General features: G+C 36.3%; 1 protein-coding gene across 1 annotated transcript in view; it reads left to right on the top strand.

Annotated features, from left to right (window-relative positions):
* LOC115448757 (protein singed) overlaps positions 1 to 24,718 on the top strand; it is a 54,863-nt gene that overhangs the window by 3,735 nt on the left and 26,410 nt on the right. The window lies entirely within an intron of this gene.

The following is a 24,718-nucleotide window of genomic DNA, read 5'->3' as shown; positions in this document are numbered from 1 at the left end:
CGGAATTAAAACAACATTCAGACATGCGGGATACTTTTCTGAATATCGGTGCATATCTTTAAAGAATTAAAAATCTAAGTTAAATATAAAGTAGTCCTTATTAGTCATTATTAGTCCTCTTTGTTCCATAGTGAAAAATCTCTTTGGTAAGTTGAAAATAAATATGAATCCTAACTTGCGTTATCTCAAAGAGCCGCTTCACAAATATACAAAAAAATACACCGGCTCTATCGAATCCACGCTAAAATGATATGCGAAAGCACACATTTTTTTGTTTAAATAATATTAAGGTCAGAATGAAACTAGTATGCAGCAGTAAGCCGCATCGATACAGTAAAACACGTATATCCGTCACACGCATTTGCATTGAGACTACGAGAGCATATCTTAAATCTCAACCATTTACAACTTTAAATTTAATATAATCTTGATACATGAATTGATTTAGTAATTTTACAAGTCATTTGATTTTAGGTGTCATTGTATTCATATCGTAAGTATTGGCTCTATGCATATACGTAGCTTTAATATTCCTATATTAAATAATATTATCATCTTCAAATGGTGCCATAACAACATGAATTGTGCAAAATATCTAATGCTAGAAATCAGCGATACGCATGGAAATCACAGCATCACGATTCGCACAATATCACTCGAGGTTTCTTTACACTATTAGCACTTTACGACGTAGAGATGAATTTATTGAAAAAACAATATCAACAAGGACACAAGACAATGGTATGTAAAATACATACAAATAAATGTGTGCATTCTTACAGGTTACGATTTACAGCACATTACCATCATATTCAATTTATGGTATAAATTATTAAATTTAAACGTTTTTGTGTCCATTTAAATCTGAGTTAAATAATTCCTAGAACTTACAAAAAAATTCGATACCTCTGTCATCAATAGTCATGATTCATGGAATTTAACTTACAAGTATTAAACCGTTTTTCCTTCCTAGTTTGTGAAATATCGCAATACAAATTACTTCTTGTTTATTTCGTTTGATTTAGCACCGCATTGCGGGACTATCGCTAATTAGGTAAATCATAACAATTGTGTAGTTTAAAAGCAGTTTTACCTAATATTAATTCTTCAATACTAACTACATTTAATCAGTACCAATACTGTATTATTCATAGAATATAATTAATCATTTTGCAATACTGTACAATCAATAGGAACGGCTATCTACCGTTAAGTGTGACCGCATAAATTGATAAGTTTTGTTTTAATACATCAGTCTCGAATGAAACAAATACTGACCTTGCAAGTCGGCTTAACGGTAACGGTAAATATGATTGATAGTCTGCAGAGAGCCTTAACTCGAACTAATTTTAAAGGTGCAGCGGCTAAGGTAATAACCGGGCGGCATCATGTCAGTTTCCTGCCGCCACTGTTATGGCTCACTTAACTTACATTAATGTTGTTTCCTTGTATTTTAAACGCTAAATGTTCTTGCTCGCTAATGGACTTGAAATATACGTATTTAGTATATGGGCTGACTTCAAAGAGGTAGATTTTTAGAGATAGAGAGGAATATGTTGGGCCACAACCACGCCTAAGCATTAGCAAATCCCAGAACTAAATTACAAAGCACTTTGCGCACTACGCTTTGTAATTCAAAGTTCTAGTTGATACTGTTTAAGGGCAGGGTTGCCAGTTATGAAAAAAAAAAGTTAAATATTTGCCGTACTTATTTTCTGACAACCCTAGTCGAATATAATGGTAAATTTACATATAGTCTTTTATATGCAAATGTAGTGTTGCCCGCGGCTTCGATAGACTGAAAAGCCTTTTCTACTATAAAAGTCCCTAATACACTAATTAGTCATAGCTTAAATTGTGTACGTCAGCGTCTTTTATTAAAAATAAAGATGTAAAATTCCATTAATTTCGCAAGTCGCATGTATAATATAAGTAAGACTACATAAATTTGCCAAACTAGGTATAATTAAAAAGTTGTGGATTCTGTGTGAATTCATCGGAGCGGTGCGAAGCCGCAATAATTTTGGAAACGAGTTCAATGCTCGCGGTTACTCACGATGATTCACGGGCTGGTTAAATCAATAAACCGACAAAGCCCCAGCGTTCAACAGTCTAGACAGCTTAACTGACACTTCTTAACTCGCTGACGTTCCCAATCTTTGGGCTGGATCCAAAAGTTTCAAGATTGCTGCTTACTTTGCTATCAAGCTATTATTTTTCTTTGTAAGTAAGACTATGTAAATCTTAATCGCTAAAACAAAGCTCGTCTAGATTCTAGATACTTATCTGTGAGAGATCACGGCGATAGCGCATGCAGTGTTAACTGGGGCGCCTAATCGATACTACGAACATAATGCAACAAACATTTGAAAATAGAAAATAAAGAATTCCATTTTTAAAATAACAATAATTTTAATATTAACACTATTTGTGTGGTCATTCTATAAGTGATTTTTCATAGGTCAAACCGTTATAAAATTCGGTCAAGTCTTTAGTGGAGATTCAAGACCCGAAAGTCAGACTATTGAATGTATTATTGTAAAAGTCATTGAATAGTTTGCGCCGGCTCAGCATCTATCGTTTTGTGCTCATTAAATATTGCTTAGTAATGGCACAAGTCATCATTTTAAATATTGCCGGGTGAAAGGCACGTAGCGTTTCAAAATAAACGGATGTTATTGAAAGAATGCGTTCGAAATCATTGCAATACTTTCCCAAATCGTCGACAGACACGCCATCGACGCCACTTTCCAACTCTCCAGTGTAAGATAGTGATCATCATAAAAATGTGCTCGTTTAGCTTCTAATGCAGCATTTTCAGTAATTAACGGCTATTTAGTTGTTATTCAGTTAGTCGGACACCGTAACGCGTTTTCGAACGCTCCGCTGAAGCCATCAGAGTTGTTCTTAATATTCATTCTTTTTTAATTGGAATTTTGTGGCCAGTGCTATTTTATAAACGGACATGTTTGATTTTATGTGAGTGATGGTCAATATGTATAATTCTAGATTTAAACTGCTGTCAAACGTTTACATTAATATATTTGGAGCAAACTGTATTTTTGATTAACACCTGTGAAATTAAAAATTTTATTACTTTTGACATAATTTTCGCCTCATAAAAATGACGATATTTTATTCATTTAACTTAAAACACTTAATTAATTGGTTAAATCTTCTTTTGCTTATCGAAGTTCATTACTATTTGGATTACATTTTACGGAGTGAAAGCGTCCAGCGTTTTAAACTAAAAATTATACTATTGAGATCTCTATTTGTGCCTGCCTATTCGAATATCGCAATTTTACTAATTTTGAGCTTCAAACTAAAAGAACCGATAAATGGTAAAACCAAAGCTCATATCTTCTCTTGTGGTCTAGTATAATATTGCCATTGCAGCAAATCTAAACACTGGACATTAAGATTCAAAATCTTAACATACAGAGGCAAAAAACGAACTGTAAAAGACCGAGCGTGACCTCTATGACTTTCATCTTGGATTATAGACAAAATTTAGAATTTTTGCATGTTTATGATTGACATATCAGCGTTATCGATGCCCGATACGGTATCGGGATGTAGTTTATCGGTCGAGCGACTATTATGTCGGTTATTAGCATATTCGAGAGGCTTTTCAGTATTTGGGCTTGTTATGTTATCGGATATGACGATATCATAGTTTATGTCGGCGGTAATATCAAATAGTTAGTGGAGCATTGCGTATATAAGAGTCACGGTGTAACCCCCGCCTGCCCGGCTCGAGCATGATGGTACCATCGTCTCATCAATATGGACATTTTCTAGATGCTATTGCGGCGTTGCTGATTACATTCATGCGTTCAGTGACGATAATAGGTGAGCCGCTGATTAAATCAGACAGGAGTGGTGAGTCTGTACTATATTTCGCCCGACCTGGTTACTGCTCAATTCGCTCGCTCGCTTCTTTCAACACTGCTATCCTTATGCGTAGTGCCGGCTTCCGGCTGTCGTCTTGACTAGTGGTTGAGACGCTGATGGCATGGGTTCGATATAGAAGTCGGAACAAGTATAACTCCTAACACCGAAAAATCATCAGAATTTGAAATTAAACTAATTTTCCGGATTCTATCGCGGTTTTTTGTTTTTTATTTTTCTCCCGATGTTTCGAAGACTTTGCAGCCTTCATGGTCACGGGGGGACTGAGGTGTTGTTCATCCGTAAAATCAAAGTTACAATATCTCAATATCATCAGAATTTATGCATTACGATCAAGGATGCCATAGTAACATCTCTGCCTAGCTGTTTAACGATAAAGGTATTATATATTTATTGCAGGATATTATCTACATTACTTACATAGATCAGTAAGCTCAGATGTAGACTACAAAAGGTAAATTTTATATTTTACTATGTACAGAGTCCATTGATATATTTTTATCTTTACAAATATAACCGCTGTTATTTGTCAACACTTGTGCAAATATTGAGATCGACTCGACCTGGCGTCAGATCCCTCGCATACTGTAATATATAAAAATATTGTATGTGTATGAATTGTATATTGTAAAAGAAAAAAACATAAATTTGTAAGCGGCCGCACATATCAGATATCAACTAATAAAAACATGTTTTGTATATAACAAAGACAGCTTCGTATATATTATTTATGAGTGTAAACTAGCCGTATGATACATTTTTTATTCAACAATGATAACTCATATTTTATTGATGTGACTAGCTGATCGCTAGCCGCACGGTAAGCGCCAGGGTTTTTTGTATCAGATCTCGCAGCCAACACCGGGGGAAAGCTGCGAATGTGATACTGGTGTCCCCTGGCTTAGCGACTATACGGCCCTGGAGGGAATAGCTGGCAAGGCAGTGTGAGGGAAAGAGAAGGAAAATAGCGGAACCTCGCCCCCTCTGTCACATATGCGAAAACAACAACAATTTGTAAAATAAAATAATAATTTGTTAAATCATTACAAGAAAAAACCGCTTAGGAAAGGAGAGGGAAGGCCATGAATTGTTCGCGGGCCCGCGGGCCTCAATGGGACTTGGCAAGCATGAGGTATACACACTTAACTGTGCCTTGGGCCGATTTAAAATATTTTTCCAATATAAGTTCAGTTATCAACAGAACAACCTTTGAATCTGAATACAGCCTCTGCCTACCCTTCAGGGATACAAGCATAATTACAAGGACAGTAGGAATCTTCGCTAAACCCAGCTAAAGCCGTCACATGGCCGGGCGCGCTAAATTTAGCCGGCCACCACGCTTGTGATTTTTGCCTTTTGCAATACCGTCTCGCTGAGTGGCTACCGGTTGGTAAACCTCTGTTTATACTGTACTGGTTCGAACAAGCGTGGATTTAAATGCTGATAATATAATCCATCTATTGCTATTCCATCTTCTATCTGGACGTGAATGTGCTTACCGTCAGGTGCAGTAGTGGTAGGATAAATTTTACATCCGCCCGGATAGCGAACACTGTATACAAGGTATTAAAACCCGCCATAGTGGCCCACGTAGGTGTCGCGTTCCGGGATCAGCCTGTGTTAATCTGGTTCCATCAATCCGGCCTCATTGTGTGGACTTCCAAAGGGGTAATCATCTCTTCTCAGTCGACAATCTATTGGATCCCATTTTACTTATCATTAGGGTAACTTTGCCGTGCTTGAATAAAAAAACAATAATAATGTCTCGTTAATAACAGAGAACGGCTATGACAAAACTTGAAAACAATCTAATAAAGTAAAACAGATGTGCGCATATAATTGTGATCCCCAAGCAGCCAATAAACAATACTACTTTAGACTGTTACAATGTATTACTTCTAAACCACGAGATACACATCAGCTGTTCGTGGCATAAATAAAAAAAGTAGAGGTTTAACCACGCTTGTCTCATCTACAAAATTCTGTGTGGTGTAACTGCTCGGTTAGTTGGCGTGGACACGGCTTAGGTAATGCGCCTGCTATTTCAGATATGCGATCGACGCTATCCTTTTGTCGGCATCGGCCATTACAGTTGCATTTCAATGTTTATTTTCTGTTATTATAGTGAAGCTTGTAGCTACATCGTTCAAAGGTAGGTAGAGGAATCTGAAACAGTGTTTGTATTAGACATTTGGATGGACATTTGTGTTCCACTTTTGATATATCTTTGATAACATTAGCACCGTATATCTTTGTCGAAAAGTACATTACATGACTTTAAATTAATTGCAAAAAATGGCTAGTGCCAGACTGTGAAACCTCTCATATTTTCTCAAGTTAATTCTAAATTGTTTTCTTCTTGATCGAAGAGTTGCCTAAAATATTGCAGGAGAGTGTTATTCCAAACATTATCAGTATGAAAGTCTCGGCTCCCTCGGGTCCAATAAAGCGCATCACGTGCACAGCAACAGCCAGTCATTGTAATTGTGCGCTCGAGTGTAATAGGGTGCCACACGTTCTGATTTCTTCGGATATGCCCTACCAATGAGAAGTTATGGTTAGTGTGTTGAGTTTTGTTATGTAGAATCCTGGATGTTATGGCGCTACTCTTGGGCATTTGTAGAACCCACCATCAGTGTCTCGTCATTACTCTTTTATTCAACTTGAATGGTCCCACTGCTGAGCAAATACATCACCTCTTATCTTCTACTTCCCTCCATTCCGATTCGGATAAATTCATTACGAAATATAAAAACATTATATCTACTAACAAATCCCCAAAGTTAAAATTTATTAATTTAGCCAAAACAGACACTTAGTGGCTATGAACGAGAAGACGCAGTTGCGATTACAAGCGATACAAATTTTAATGTGATCAGCAAATATTTATTTATAGTTTGGGTGCTCCTAACAGTTCTTTGCACAGTATTATCCTGTGGGGGTCGATGTATAAGTTTTATTTGTCCTACGCCAGCTCAAGTGATGGTACGCGTACATACAATGGCGTTAGAGGAATGAATGCGTTCATTATGCACAGTCACAGGACAGGCCTTGTACGGGCCGACAGGACGGCTTCCAGACAGCTGGAATAAGGGTTGGCACTCAAGATGCAACTATGTTAAGGGTTGCCTCCAGTTAGGTTGGCACTACTGTCATGCCTTTTGACCCCGAGCGTGACTTCAACTCAAGTTGTAAGCGTCGTCTCTTCTGAGTGTGACTTCTTGACACACTTGTGAGGATTTTTACCGTGATAGTTGACTTATTACAGTGTAGGCTAAATATAAAGTCAATCCGAATTTCTTCCCAGCTGACCTAAGTTAACGGAAGTTCAGTTTGAGTTAGCAATTTGGCATCTGAGAACCGCATGTTATGATGCTTTTCAGACATATGGTGACAATTTTTATTCCCGCGGTCTAGTTTTTAGTATGTAATTAGTAATTACTGTGTGAGCCACGGAGTGTGTGCATATATTGTTTAATTTAGATTTGAAAATTGGAATACTTCAAACAGTATTTAATTTTGGTCTCATTGAAAATATTTGGCAATGTTTTCCCCTATTTCTTGAAAATAGTTCACCACTAATTAAGTTTGACCTTTTACTTAAATTATTACGATTTAATTTTAAAATTATCAAAGTAATAAAACACTTCCTAATATGAAACACAATACATTCATTTTCTTTGCCCTTGTACCTCGCCATACTGCCAACATAAACATGTGTATTTGAATTTGAAAAAAGAACTAAACAAAGCGAGCGCACACAAATGCATCATTCATCCCAATATTTTTTCACACGGTCGTTGGCATGAGGCATCAAATTGTTATTCCATATGCGACGTGTCATGGCGTCGGCTCCGGATGGGCCGGTCGTAATGTCAAGGTCATCGGCATTACGCGTTGCACTCTACAAGGATAGTGTCGACTTGTACGCATCCGTTTTTTGTAATAGCGATCATTGATCTTGCTATAAAAATCTGCATTCAGTTGCCTTTCCTCTCCGCCTCCTAACAGATTCATAACACGTAATTTGTTTCTGCATTGCTATATTCAATACTGTGTAGATAATACACTCGAGGGTTTAAAGTATATTTTTTTTGTGAGGATATCCGGCTAATATAAACCATGATTTTTCGTAGACTAGCTAGGATTTTTATTTCAATGCATAGTTGTGGAAGTGGCCTATTACTATTACATATATTGATAAAGTTACAATCAAACCACGCTTGATTTTATCTCGAAAAGAGAGAACCCGTTTTAAAACCCTGTGACATTCAGCAAGAGTTCTATTTTCAAAAATAATTACCGCCACTACTCACCCAATTATAAATGATAAATGAATATATTACAAAATACTCCAAAATGCTATCTATAAATAGACTGATCGTTAGTAAGTAGTAAGCTAGCGTATGCGGCGCGTGTCTCCGGCCGGTCGCGCCACGCCGCGCCAGTGTCAAGGTCACTGTCACGGCAACGTGAAACACTTACGAAGTTTTTTACTTTGGCTGAATTTTAATGTAGTAAGAAGTAAAACTAGAAAAAAATTATTAGCAAATGAGACAAATTACAGAAACAAAATCGTTCAAGATACACTTAAAATATGCAAAAAGCGATCAAGTACATTGAATTTTGCACATATCCTAAGTTTCGTGTTCGTTGAACTTTCGCGACGATAAATTTCACCATCAAATATATAATATGTTTACAGTTTGTAGTATAAAAAAGTTGTATAATAAGTTGTATAAAAAAATACATTACCATACCAAGTAAAGAAAATTCCGCTTGAAGTTAATGTTGTTGTTCTCCTTTATTTTCAGTAACATTAAAAAAGGACATAATTGAATTTCATTGCATCATGATTTCGTTTGTAGGATCCGCTGCGGGCCGGATACCGTGTGTCAAGGTCAATGTCGAGGTCACACTTCTCGTCAGTTTTGGCTTTCCGACCGCAGACTTGTTTTTTAAACGTCGTCGTACGGGCTGACTGCCGGCTTACTAAAAAACGGTGCATGCGCAATGCACATTAATGTAGGTGATAAAAACAGGCATATCTAGTTAGTTACTTATGCTATAGTATTAACCTACAAAAAGTGACAACCCTAATTGACAATTGCCTCAGTTGCAACTTGTCCATTATAGAACACACTACTTACCATTAAGACCAGAGTTGTTACAGAAAAATACAAAAATACATGTCGAATTTCTTAGGTACAAGTGCCTAGTGCGACTGGCCTCTGAACCGTTTGGGGGCACACGTGTGCTCCAGTCGCTGCACTCGGCATGCGTCATGCGGTTATTGCCAGTTTTTCGGACACGCTTTAATGCGTTTAAAAATATCTGTTTAATTGAAAAGTATGTGAGGTTGAGTGTTTAATTTTAGATATTTTCATGAGTTATGCACGTTTCTCTTGCTTTTGAACAAAGAAACTTGAATTGACGTTAACGGAAGAAAAAAAAGCTTAGACTAAACTGTTTATTATCGATGTGTAGCTGCGATTTTGTCTCCCATATATCTCACAAAAACTACAGCGGATTAAAACGAATGACACGTAAAAAACGCGAGGCTCGTAGGACCAATTTTAATTCCGCCTGAAAATGTAAAAAAACGAAATGTGCATAAACTGAGGCGTATTTTTTGAAACCGTCGAGTAATGTTGGGGTTTCAATGAGCTCGACGCTCGAGCTACAGGGTGCTCCATTTTAGGTGCTGCGTTCTGAAGTAGTTTTCCACTACTCGTGTTATAGGACAGGACTTTTGTCAGACTGCTTTCACATGAATATCTGTTTCGGATTTTTGCTCGACAAATGAGTATCCTGCAGTAAAAAAACAAAAAAAAGTAGTTTGGCATTGTACTTTTTTGCTGGCTGGTTTTCGACTATCCGTCCATATTTTTCATTATCTTTTGCAAATACCAAACAGTATGGTAACCGTATTATGATTAAAAATAAAATAAAAATAAAATGCTTTATTCATCACGTAGGCGAACATAGTTGCACTTATGATAAGTCAAGGTACATGAGAATATTTAATTATTACTTAATTAAATTAGCTTATATAAACAAAGACAAATTTAAAATAAAATAAATGAAAAATATACTTAGTAAACAAAGAAGCCAGCTCGGGCTGGCAAGGAAAAAGAAATAAAATGATGTATATATGTATTTTTAAATAAGCAATAAGGGAGAAACGCGTCGCGTTCCTCACCGGTGAGGACAATAAAAGCCCTAACCTAGCTAACCTACCAGCCTTTCACTAACTACCTAAGCGATGACTACCCGAAGAAGAAAGGCAGAAAGAAACTCCGGGCTTTATTTTTTGTCATCAATTGTCCATTCTTTTATAATATTGTTATTAAATATATTTCTTTTGAATAAGTCTTTTCTATACAAAGTCTGATTAATTATATAAGCGCACGCACATCACCGTAAACCGTAATCACATCACCGATTGGGTTTAAAGAACCAACGTCATTAACTAGCGCAGTGAAGTATCATGCACACAAAGCTGTGTAATTTAAATTTTTCGGTAACTGCCCAGCAGTGGCGAAGGATGAAATTTTCCGAAAGGGATCCCGACACAACTTATAGGTACAAAAATTATACATAAATGCGCTCTGGAAATCGTTACAATGATAATTAGATTTTACATAAATTACGAAAGGGAAGCCGGCAGGAATCGGGTTATATGAACCCTTTGCATCTCCTGCCCAGTTATGAACAATTACGATGTTATAAGAGCGACAAGATACTCTCAACGTTTAATTTTTAAATAGGAAAATGCTTGCTCGTGGAATTGGTATATTAATATAATACCCAATTTATAATTGATATTTAGATCAAATCATAATTTTCAGAAGCGCTATTAGACTGATTAAATCATATAAACATCCTAGTTCATTAATAACAGCATAACACAACTACCCACAGTAATGAACTAATAGCAGAAAACTATTTATAGCAGCTAATAAACTAAATCCAACGTCATAAACAATTAATAGAAGTCAGAGTCGCCCACTCGCGATCCTCTCCCGACCTATCCCAACCAATACACACAAACCTATACAGATGACACCCACCAACGTATTGATACGTGCGGCGGAACTCAGAACTAAAGAATTCCCAAACAAACCACAAAGACAGTGGCGCCACGACGACAGCATGTTGTTTGTGATGGTACTAAAATAGAATGCCGGCTCCATAGATTAAATATTTGACAGCAACGTATCTGGATTGTTATGCTGGAAATCTGGACGCGATTAGAATACAATTTATTAATGTAATACGTGTACAGTAGAAAAGACATTAAAATTTAATAATAATAGTAAGATCTTGTCTATACAGGCAAATTAAATCGCTTGTCTATGATTTAGAAATAAGGTTTGCCCTTCATCATCATCAGTACTTAATGAGAATTTTAAACATTGACATAAAAAATATAATAAATACGTGATATAAAGAATAAAAAATGAAATAAATAATCTATGGTCTTCTTAAAGCTCTCTTACATGCATTGGAGTTCCGAACTAAAATACATTATGAAAAAGGAAAGGTACGAAGACAGGCGCCAGGACGGCCGCAATACCTGAGGTACTAAAATAGACAGCATACACTGAATGCTTGAGATGCACAGAACTATTGCATGAGGAAGCCGCGCATTGCTGGAAAGTCATCGCCTTGAATTGATCTTCAATTTCAAGAATGTATTAGACGGCTAATACCTATGGAATATAATAGATAGCGAGACATATCCTCGCTGAAGAATAGATGTTGTCTTTAGTTTACCAAATTTGATGCCAGTGAATGACGTACTATAACGTCAAATGTTTGAAGACGGGTGCAGCGGTGCCATATATATATTTTGTTGTACAATGTTCTCGTGTCGATGTTTATGGATAGGCGCTTCCCAAAGGGTCATGCTGTTCCCTTTTTTCTCTTACTCTACGCTAAAATTGAACAGCAAAATATCTCAACTTATTCAATTCAAAGTAGCTGTCATTTAAGTTATATAAATCTAAGAATTAGATATAAAACACGTGCAGTAATTATAAGTAGCGTGGAACGGACGCAGTGCTGACTGACGTCTGTCGACGTCCAATCAAGCGCCGGGTTTAAATGTTTGTTCTGTTTAATTGCTGATGACTGACAGTGCTTTTATTTGGTTTGTTATAAACACTATCCCCCATGGGAGTGATGTCAGAACATCTGGTTAATATCAAATACTGCAATGTGTAACTGCAGTTTAGAGGAATACGTGCCTGATGACTAAGGGGTTGTTTACTAGTAATCCATAAAGAATAGAGTGCCTTACTGCTTCCTACCGAGATGTTAAGTGAGTATTGTGTGAGGGAGACAAAGCAATCTTGTGGCCTATGCACATAGATAATTTAGCAATTAGCAATACATTGTCCTGTAGTGTTGCAAATTAGAATTTTTAGTTTTGTCTGTTTATGGACAGATGTGATTTCCTTTCCAAATCCTGTAATATCATGAAATAAGCATATTTTTTTAAATTTCTTTAATGAATCCACGGATATGTAATTAGCATGGTTGTTTTTCCGCGGTCCGGCGGTGTGCAGCGAGCGCGACGGGATTCCGAGCCAGTGCCGCTCCGGTAACTATGAAACGCGAGTTTTTTGGTAATCATGTACATACTTTGCCGCAATGGGTTGTGAAGATTCGCGAGATTATTTGATATATGCTATCATTAATCTATTTGGAAACGTTAAGATTTGTAAAACGAGCAAAGATTTGCCAAATCCATTAGCGCAAAATATATTTCGTTTGGAATATAATAATTATTGCCATTTTTAATTGTGATTGTCATCTAAATTTGTACCGATTGTAGTAACATAACGTGATAGATAGAATTGTGTCAATTTAATCATTTCCAATAAAAATCTCGTAGATATTTTAAAGATCCCGTATCAAATATAATCAAGGTGTGGTGACAAAAACAAAAAAAATAAATAATATATTTTGAGGAAATATGCATAAATCTCACACTTTTTAATAAATGGTAAATAAAATTCTATCTTGAAACGTGTTTTTGCTCAAGAACCAGAAGAATACTAACTTTTATATCTTTCCTAATCCTAAACACCTCACATTGTAACGCGAATGTAGCTACAATATAACAAAATCCGCTAATTACATTTTTACCGATACTGTACTGGTGGTACCGAACAAGGTCGCCGAACTGTAACGGCCCGCGCCACGCCGTTCGCACGCAGCTGCCGAGCGCCGCCGTAATCTGCAATCTTTAGGATTATGGATGTATTTCGAATTTAGAAATACTTTTCAAAATGGCGCCCGTTGAGGATTCTCAAGATTTTGATTGTTTATAAAACCAACCGGTATTTTAATGACAATTGAGAGAGACTACAGAGATGACTATATGATTATTTCATATTTTTTTAAGATGAACTTGCCTTTAAATGCAGTGGAATCATTTCGTTATGGATTGAAAAACAAATATTCAGAGAGGCATGCAAAAACAGGGAGAAGGATAGAAAGAAGTGGAATAAAAAATCGAGCATATGCTACCACAGGTCTGTTATCTAATCCAAATGTCACAAATCTGTTATATCTAACGGACACTATCTCCGTCCATCTTGGAAAATAAACACGTAAACAAATATCTTTGTTAGTCACTCATAGTTTTCGATAATAGGCAAGCAGGATGTCTGGTTTAAACCATTTTATGTTTGCAATTTGTGTCCAATTTAAACATTATTTATGGTAAGCTTCGATCTTTGCGGTTTTGTAAATCGTTCTAGGAAATGCTTACAGTAAAGGGAGAATCCTGGGTTTCAACTTAGAAAACGTGGAGATATCTAAACTATTATCTGATACTTATATTAAATTTATTATTAGCGGCATAATATGATATTGTTTATACATTGGAATTCCGCACTGCATGCATCATACGAGTTGGCCAACTGAATTTATTTATCATATTCATCAAATATAAATAATACTGCGACGTAACGATATTTTGAACACCTGTATAATCGGATAATATGTTTATGTTTTAAAATATATTTCCTAGTATTTAAAAGGTAACGGCATTGAAACCTGGACAAAACGAACCAGATAATATGGTTTCATTTGGATTGTATATTTATTAATTATCCGTTAAAAAAAAAAAACCACTGCTTATACAGAATAAGACCGATTTTCGCACTTAAAACATCTACGGAACCCATTCAATCGCAGATTAAAATAATCCTTAAATCTTAGAAGCCAAGACGCATGTTATCTGGATAAAGGCGAGTCAGTAATAAATAATGTGCGCAGGTTTTTGTGTGTTCAAGTTTTGTGAATGCGGTCAGTGGTGTGCCGGTTGGGCCCATTGTTCTTTTTATGGTGCATTGCATTGTTATTGTTTAAAGATTAGTCAGCAACATGTTTTACTTAGAAAAAAGTAGAGCATGTGTTAATTTTCGAGTTTAAGAATCATAAACTGGAAAACAAAAAACAGGCCGGCATGATTGTGTCGACTGTTTTGGGGTAATCATTTCTCGTCAGTCGACATTCTTTGGACCTCACTTCACTTACCATCGCGTGCAGTGGGGACACTTTGGTGTGCTCGTATAAAAAAAAACTTATTCACGATTTTTTTAGAATAATAAAAAATAATTAAAATCAATTCCTAAACGTGTTGAATATCTTGCTTATTTTTTTTTTAAGTTTTGGATACGTGATGTAATTTCCGTGAAATAGTGTAAAAAAAATACAGCTATTTCTTTTCGAACCTAACAAGCAATACATCTCAATTCGGACCCACGGATCTCTAAACCGGCAGTTTCAATAGCCGCTAGCACTATCGACCGCGAAATCTGTAGCGGCACATAACCACGGACAATAAATAAACAGATATCCGAGCGGGTACCGTACGGCACTGGCCCGGTCCGACGGGCCGGTTGTGCGCATGCGACCTTACAATTGAAGGTTTACATGGTATAAGTACGGGTCATTGACCAGATACATTATTTAATGAATAAATCCTGTAAATCATAAAAACGTAATTCCGTTGAAATAGTTGTTTTATCCTTCCGTTATTATTTCTTTCCGTTTGTTCCTTCCTTTTAAAATACATTATATCTTAATTAATGTTACAATGAACTAATATTTTCCGCACCTTTCTAACACAATTGACGAGCTAGAGAGCGAGAGAGATAGCTAGAGATGTATAAAAGACAGAGGCCGAAACTCCTTTCTAATTTACTATGAGGTTGGAATAGGGTAGTCAGGAAATCCGCTACTTTTCTACGAAAGGCTATTCAGAGCCGGTACAAATATTTGCGGACACATTCACATGGAGCGTTGAATCGGCCGCGGGCTCCAGACTCGGGCGGGGCTGTACAGGTGTTTTGAAACGTCGCGTAAATAAAACCGAGCTTTTGTTTACAGTCATCACAATGTCTATGTATTGTCTACAGATGTCAGCTGCTTTGTTCTGGGATCGGTTGGTATATACCTGTTAAGACCAGATAGAAGAATAGACTAGGGTTACTGAAAGACGCACCGTTTCCTTAGTTAAAATTATGTTAAGATATTTTTATTTTTCTTCAAAAAAATCTTTAATTTAATTAAGGTACTTATTACTTTGTGCAATCAAAATATTTTAATTCAGAAAAATTAAATATTGTTTTATTCAGTTTATATTTCTCCGTTCGTAATAACGCGTAATGGTAGTCGACATTCGTGATGTTACTGAGTTAAATTTTGACTTACAAGAAGTTTTATAAGTTGTTAGTGATTATGTAATTTTTTTTATTTATAAATATTATGTCTTACACTGGAAGATAATTTTGTAAAAGCGGAAAGCACTAATTAATATTACAAATATTTTTGATATTTTACAAATGACACAACTGTAGTTTTAATATCGAGTGACGTCATGAAACATGGCGTTTTCTCGCGAACATAAAAAATATAGATGGATTTTATGACATTTATCGATTTCTCAAAATTAAAATAAAATCACTAATACTTTATCCACATTAATAACTTCTCAATAAATATGATTAATGCTAAACATGTATTAATCATAGTGGTATCTTTGTCAACTCCTAATGAATGACAGTGAGAGCATCAAGTTTGAATATGTTTAGCGCTAAACATGTATTAAGTCGTCGTGCAAGCCAGTCTTAAGTTATAAATAAGACACGCTTAAAATATAGTAAAATACCGTATTGCATTATCTATACTTTACCCAAGTACAAGTTACTTACTATGCCAACGGAAGTAAATCAGTGTCCACAATAAGTTTTGTTATTTTTTTACTATCAAATTATATTCTATTCTTGGCTGATAGTCATTACAAATTAAATGCAGAATATATCGAGGAAGTGAGCAAACCTGATCTGTATGAATCTCATCGGGTCAACGATATTTTAATGTTGACCTGTCGAATGTAGATGTTATTATTAGTCATGCTATTGATGTAAATTTTATCTGATTTCTTTCCTTCTGTAAGATTTCTTCTAGTAAAAGGTTGCAAACGTGGAAGTGAGTCGTCTGGAGGTATAATATGTGGGTTCGTGCACACCAAAGCAGGGGAATGAGCAGGGACTCTGAGGTAGATATTTTGGTCATCTAAAAGTTACATTGAAGGTATGAAAAGCAATTATGCTGCACCTTCAAGACTGTTTTAATTTTTTTTGTCACTACGTTCTTGTAAGCCTGGCATGGCCGGACTTTTGGGTGCGCTGTTTAGGCGCTAGCAATCCTTGTCATGTCTGTTCATCCGACAGTGGTAATACCACAACTTCCAGACTCTAAACATATTTTGTGAAGGCTCACAAGACAACTGGATCGATGGAGTCTTCGCAACTCTCACTTCATCAGACTGCCGCAACAGCAAACACGTTCCGTGTTCACACGAGTGTTCGAAAACATGTCACTCGTAAGTGTCATGTATGAAAGTATTCGCGCTCGCCCGTTGCCTGTACGCCCACAGTATTATGATCGAATTGTGATTGCGTATCCGGTATTTACCATGTCTTTATTTTTTCTGTTTACTTGTTTAATACATTTGCTCGTTTTCGTGCAATAATTTGTGTGAGACTTTTTCTCAGATGGTGTTGACGCAATAAGCTCGCAGCAAAACAAGTAATTCTGCGACGTAAATATATTTCGATCTCAACCGTGGAATAAACCTGTGGTGACCATGATAATGCTAAATATTTATTTGAATTAAATTATGTTTTATTCTAAATTAAATAGGTAACAAAATAGAATGCCGGTGCACTGTCACTAGCATATTATAAGGCGCGGTTCGCTCCAGTGATCTTATTTAAATTGATCCGGTTTGTTCACAGATATCTCTCTACGGACGCATCGCTCAAACATGTCTAAACATAAATAATTTTATATGCATTATTAATGAGTGTCATACATAGTTATTAGTCAGTCACTTTCAATTAAAATGTAAAAAATCGTTCGATGAACTGTAGGTTATTAAAGAGAATTTAGATACTTGTATGCGATGTTTTTACGCAACTAAATGATACGACATCCCTCTGCGAACCGGTTATTCCGTGTACTTACACATTGTGTTAAACCTGCGTTCAATATCCCGATGTATTAATGTTTTGGATCTTGATAATGTTAGACTCAATCCGCAAATTCTTTTGGCTATTTTGTTTGTTACTAAAGCGCTTTGTGCTGGCACAACGCGTATTTGAGCGAATATTTGCGTTGTTTAGTCAATACAATATACATTTTTTACAAGAACTCAAGTCGAAATTCGCTTAAAACGCGCAAATATTTTTACTAATATGTCAGCTTTAAAGATAATACGAAACAAAACTTTTATCTTAGTACTAGCTTTTGCTCGTGGCTTCGACCGCGTGAAGGAGTATTCCGGAATATTTTTTTTCCGACTTACTTGATATGTATTGTCATATTATGACCAAATAACATAAAATCATTATTAATTGTAGCCTATGTGTTATTCTGATGTATAACCAATATTACTGTAAAGTTTCATCCAAATCCGTTCAATAGTTTTTTCGTGAAAGATGAACATACATACATACATCCATCCTCACAAACCTAAGCATTTATAATATTAGTAGGGTAGGATAAGGTTTCAGGTCTATGTGACTAAGATACGCAATTTGTTTAATTGACTTAATGTTCAATAGAAGTTCAGTTCTAGATCAAAAGTACCCGAAACCGGCGGGAATGCATGAAAAGATTAATGAAGGTGGAGGAAGCTCGAGAAGTATGTCAGGATCGAGCAAAGTGGCAATCCATAGTCTCTGCCTACCCCTATGGGATAGAGGTGTGATACTATGTATGTATGTTCAATAGGTTCTTCGAAATACACAATGTGTGTGTAAGGACGACCAGTGCAAGCGCGGCCGTAGACCTCTGAACCGCGATATAACTTTATTTATGCTCTCTCGAATCATTATTGACATTTCAGACGCGTCCGCTCACAGATAACGTCACAATGGCCTGTCAATAGCTTTATAGTAGTGTTAGAAATTGAAGCGATTTTTATTATAGTACAAAGAAATATCACTGAATACTATACGATAATATCATGATATACAAACTACCGGTACGACTGTTAATGAATAACTGCTCGCTCCCAACTGCTAACTGCCGACTACTGATTGACGACAGCCTTGTTCTGTCAAAGCTCAGTATTTTTATAGGAAAAGGTATCATAAATACCTTCACATTTTTTTTATGGTAACAGTGGCTTATAACCATATAGCCTCACCAGAAAAATAAATAGTCTTGTGTTAACACTTGGAACTATTTGTTTTATTGTCAACGATAACTTTATACGAAAGTGGCGTCTCCAAAGTATGTTTTTTTTCCTCGTCAGGCTATAAAACATATATAGAAGCTCACGCTTTCCTACCTGAAGGGTAAGGTTATAAGCGTAGGCTATAGGCGTAATTACCGAATCGAAAAAACACCGTATTGAAGCCCTATTTAGGCATCAAATTCATAACCTCATAGTCTAGAAGTCGAGTATGCTACCATTAAACTTTTAAGTAATGAGCGAGCGTTACTGAATAAAACTATTAATTTGTATATTCATGCACATACCATAATCGCACTAAACTAAAAAATGATCGAAACATCAAAAGTAAACCCGAATTTTTGGTGAAGATTTCGTTATTTATGGATAGGTTAAGGCATAACTTAGTAGAAGTAAAGACGAGTATTTGGTTTCATTTATAAACGCAATGTCAAAATAACCCCGTATACGTATTCGCATTTTATTTATATTATACATATGTGACCAGAATCAAAACAGCACAGCGTAAACACAGGATAATTATAGTATTGATAACCAGTAACGATGTTTCCTTCCTGTGAATCATAATGCTGAATTCATTAAACAAGGAAAATAGAACATTCAATATAACTAAGTATATCATATTTTTACCATGTAAGCCACGTTCTATCGAATATTTAGCTTATCTATCGAAGTCCTGCCCTAAGTCCCAAAGCGGTTGGCAAATTAGTTACAAAAACACGAGATTAGGCGGAAACTGAAATTTGTGCTCGATAAGCCATTACGCATTGTAAGGGTTATTGAAATGTAATGTTACTGACGGGTCATCATTCTTATCACGAATGAGTCATCTTTAACGCTAGTAGTTTTTTGCATTCGACGTAATATGTCGCTTATCCTATAAGGGATGGTTTCGTATATCAGACAGACTGCTAGTAACGAGGTATCCACTTGAAATAAAATGGCTTATAATATTAATCCAGGAATTGTTCTGTATAAAAATTACATCCAAATCTATTCAGCAGATATTGCGTTATTTTCCACCGAAAAAGACAAAAAAATCTTGTGATAAATTATAAACTCTATTCATCTAACAACCGTTTTCAATAAAAGATCCTAATCTCAAACTTCAATCAGATTCCGAGCATAAACCAATTAAAATAACTCATTCGTAAGCGTGTCAAAAAATGTTCTGATTCGTCTATTTTCGAAATAGTTCGCAAAAAAACGTTTTTTTTTTATCTTCATTTGGTCGTTATTTCACGACTATGAATTGGCGATTAGTCAATAAGTACTTACATACTTGAATTTACTGGACAAGAGGCACCCAAATACGTCAAACGCCTCTGCCTCTATTTTTGTACATAAATCATAACAAGCATCTCATAAAATCTGCACATGACAATCTATCGGATCGGCATTGGGTCGTTGACCGGTACTCGAGTACCATCCCCAGCGGAGATAAGAATAACAAAACATCCATCCATCTGCGCAACATGCCTACCCCCTGGACATTCGCGATGCTGCGTATCGGTTTGTTTTTTGAGTATAATGTGTCCCTGTGAAGGGTAAAGGCCTACTCATTGGACTCTGAACTAAAGCTTTAGGATTTGGATCGAAGATGTTTGCGCCCTCCTATTCTGTTCAGTAATAAATAGTGCAAAACTTAAGTATATAAGTAATAGCAGCAATAAAACAGTAGAATTCCCTGTTCGGCTAGCTAACGTTAGGTTTGAAGATTTTTTTATTACTATGCATCAAGAGACTTTGACGAGCAGTCTAATATCTATGTAAGCTTCTGGAATTATGTTGTTTACAATGGTCGCATTCAATGATATAAAACGCAACATCTGTCTGTTTATTCGAGTATTACTTTCTCTTTATACTTCTTGCATTCTTTACGGCGGAGTAAGGCGATATGTCTGGAAGCGTCCATGAGTCGCCCGCCATGCAATGAGTCACCATGTCTCATATTGTGATGAGCACAATGCAGGACACGCGACACCCAACACCACTGCGCTCCTACACCATCCTCGTGTTTTAGTTACATATACGAAGAAAGCTGATTACTGCCTTCTATACCAACATTATAATAATCCTGTTATTTTCGAGTTAGACGTAGTAGTTTATATAATGACTGAACCCTTTCTGATCCCTTTTCACTAATAAATATTTTAAATGTATTAAATTTGCTATTATACACAAGTCTCAGGAAGCCGTTATTTGGAAAGTAGGCACCTACTACTTGATTTAGTTATGTATAAAGCAGACGAGCATGTCGGGCATCCACTAATAAACGACCACGGACAGTGACAACTCCCAAATTCATTAGTAAATAAGATATCAGGGCTTTATGTACAGTCATTGCCTCGCCCAAATCAAAGGCTGTAGAAGAATGGTATATTAAGCCGCCGCTCCTGCGACCTCGTCACACCTGGCCCTTTGTACTACGCCCTGCTCCATATTTTACTTCCTATTAAATACAATGGTTGCACAGATGTTGTTTATCGAACACAGCATTAAAATTAATTCCTTTATTGGGTTCATGCAATTAACTTTTTTGTTTTGGTGTCTGATCATCTTCAAGCCAACTTACCAGCACGCAATACATCCACATACTAGTCAACTGGAAAATACAACTTGGACCACGGTGGGATTATGATTTACACCCAGTAAAAAGAAATGTCTTTGTCGTGTAAAAGCATACAGAAGGTGATTAACAAGGAATGACTTCTTTATAGTGTGTTCCTTTTAGAGTTAATACATTTCTGATATTAAATTCAACTGCATATTAAAAGTTTCCAGAAAGTTCTAACAAAACTACCATTACGAATTCATCTGTCGCAGCCATGAATCCACTGCTATTGTTCCTCTGAGGCTAGACTTTGAAAACCTAATTAATGTTAGCTGAGCTGGGCTGAGAGCTAGGCTAAGTAACTTTACATTCTAACTATCTTGGGTCGTATCCAACCCCTCAGGGTTGGATCTTGAAATGTACCTGAAGCAACAGCAAAATTCCCTACTTATAACTTTGCCTCAAAAACATGTAGATCTTCTAATGTATCGAATTAATGGTAATATCTAACCTCCAACTTAAAACTCTAAGTGTTAAATTAATAAATCTTTCAGAAGGACGCGTCGCGTTAAACTTCCAAGAAAGAAATAATAATATTTGTTTACTCAATACCCCACATTATGTAGATCTCGCATTAACCATTATGTCTTTGATTACATCCTCTGCGATTACATCTTTTTGCAATATCATGGTTATGAACCTGCCACTTTGCTCAGCGTAAATAGCCTTTAATATCTTCCCTCTTTTCTGTTACTTCTGGATCAATATACATTTTTTCTTTAGTATCTTACCGTTTAGTTGTCTCTTTTATTTTCTCGATGAAATAATCCAGTGCCGTTGCAAGCCCTTGACAGCTGCGTGCGCAGCGGTTTGGTGCTTTTGACCCAGCGAGGCCTTAGTCCTCAAGCGTGACGGCTACGTCCTGTGCGTGTGACCTTACTCTGTGGGACTATCCCATTGATGCCATCAGATTCAAATTTTGGAGTTCTATGATAATTGTTACAATTATACATCCACCTTTATTACTTACCTGATTATTATACCCCGCTGTTATATCTCCTACGCACTGTTTACTAATAGGCAAAAAGTAGCTTAATAGTGTATTTTATAAATAAGTCAGGATCTGATCTATGTACCGATTTAAGCCCAAATTTATCTGCAGCTTCAACGGTTCCTAGGTACTAACTACCCTACAAACTTCCACATATTATTATGACTTTACTATTTAATATGTTGATACGATTCGAAATGTTTAAATGTATTGGATATATATACGTTACACCAGTTATAAGAAAGACAAGATAGCCCAAGTTTTAACTTGTAAAGATCCTTAACACCAACCCATTATTTTATGAAAGATCTAGATAATGCTAGCCAAACTAAGTGATAAGTTTTGCATACAAACCGTAGACGGAACCGTATCTCAACTCAGTCAGCGACTGAACTCTCAGTTAAAGTTAGTGCCGGCGCCGAGATTAGCCGTGTCCTGTGTTTATCTACTAACGCTTCCGTGTGGATTGTACGGTTGTACGAGTGGACAATGTTTTGGGTTTCACTAGTTTTGTTTTATGTATTTACTTATAGCAAATAAAGTTGAAGAGACTTATCCCAATATAATTTACGTAGCATGGCGACTTAGGAAGAACAGTGCAACAGGGCCTCTCGCTTCAAGGGACTTGTACGGGGCATGAACAAAAACATTAATATTCTTCAGCAATCGGCTAGAAAGGCTTCGCAAAGATCTACCGCCCAGAGTTTCACATTAATCAAGGCGCCCACTGCTTATAAAGTCCTAACTCTTAACCAGCTATAGGATAGTTTTGCAATGTTGGGAAAATGTGGTCTCAGTGCGACATATTTCGTCTTACAATTCCTAATAATTATACTGGTTAAATTATCCCTGAAGCCGAAACAGAAGTTCTGGCAATATTCTCCTTGGCTACAAAAATAGACAACACCAATATCTATCCATCAAGAGTGACGCGCGTCGGTATGCGAATATCCGAATATCTACTAAAATGTTATCCTTATTGGTTAACAAACATGAGATAATGAAACAGAATAACAATGGTCATTGTATACTTGCTCGTTATCATATTCATAATTTGTTCATTAGAATTTGAATAGTCATTAATAGAAGCCACCATTATCTATGTTTGTTATTCTCTGATTTAGAGTTTTCAATGATCGATTGCAGTTCGGTGGTAGGCCTCTCATAACATACTAGTTAAGTTCGTTTTTTCATACGGGCACGTGATTGTAAGCGCAGTGGGATCTATGTAGAATGTCGACTGACGAGAGATGATGCCCCTCGCCAGTTGTCACAATTATGAGGGTCTGTTTGAACGGGATATACACAGGCTGATCCCCAACGCGGCATGCTTACTTGGACCACTATGACGGGTTTTAACACCTTGTGTACAGTGGTCGCTATCCTGGTGAATACAAAATATATCCTGCCTCTAACGGGTAGATCACAGTAATGTTTACTTCCGACGCGAGCATGTATTGCTACACAGTTCGTGGATCAAGTGATGTTGCTCCTGCTTATGACTATCGTGAGTTACCATCAGGCGAGCAACTGTTCCGTCTAGTAACTTAGTTGCACAAAAAATATTCAAAAGATAAAATACAAACACAAAAAATCTGAATTACAAAAGTAATAAGGCACTATTTTAAGTACCGTCGAATCAATATGAAATTAATTGCGTCGGGCCGCAGGCGATAGTTCTCGTCTAGGCATTGTTCCCCCCGTTTTTTGTCCTGGCCTTTGTCCAACGCGTTCATCTTTGCCTTTTGTCTCATCTCCGGCGTAGACGATTTGGCGCGTAATTGTCTGGTTTTAAAGTGTGTTTTCACGATGAATGTATTTTCTAAAATATTTCATATTTGTTTCTGTGACTATGGACGGAATTGCAGTTCAGTTAATTTTAACAAATACTATTCTGAAGCACACAGCACGTTGGGTTTTGGACGCGTGTTATTTCGTGCTATTTATTTTTACGCTGTAAAAACGTTTTATGCCGTAGGTGTTGTCATTGATAGACATTGAGCTATAATAAATTTCGAGTACAGGTTGTAATCAAATATAATTTGCTTTTCCTTAAGAAAAACATATAGCTAAAGTTCATTATTCTGTAAAAATAAAATCAAAAAAATAGTTTGGGAAATGTTTTTTGTGAGCCAGCTTAGGTTACAAAATTGATAAAATTGCGAATAGTAGGAATGCAAAATATCTATTACAAATTCACCCCTATATTATTTCGGCTACGTTTTAGGTTTTAAGCCTCGCATTCAAGTTTAATTTATAATGCAGCTATATAAATTTACATTACAATTGGTGGTCTGAAGTCACTCCATACGTAGTCTCTGCCTAAACTTTAGTCTCTTGAGATAACGACCCTTTTGGGAACTAACTGCAGACACGTCAGACTGAATTGCGTATTTTAATGTAGTTTATTTTG

This window comes from Manduca sexta, chromosome 12 (assembly GCF_014839805.1).
Source record: "Manduca sexta isolate Smith_Timp_Sample1 chromosome 12, JHU_Msex_v1.0, whole genome shotgun sequence".
Taxonomy (NCBI): Eukaryota; Metazoa; Arthropoda; class Insecta; order Lepidoptera; family Sphingidae; genus Manduca; species Manduca sexta.
Note: the sequence above shows the minus strand (reverse complement) of the source record. Positions and strands in the feature narration are given on the sequence as shown.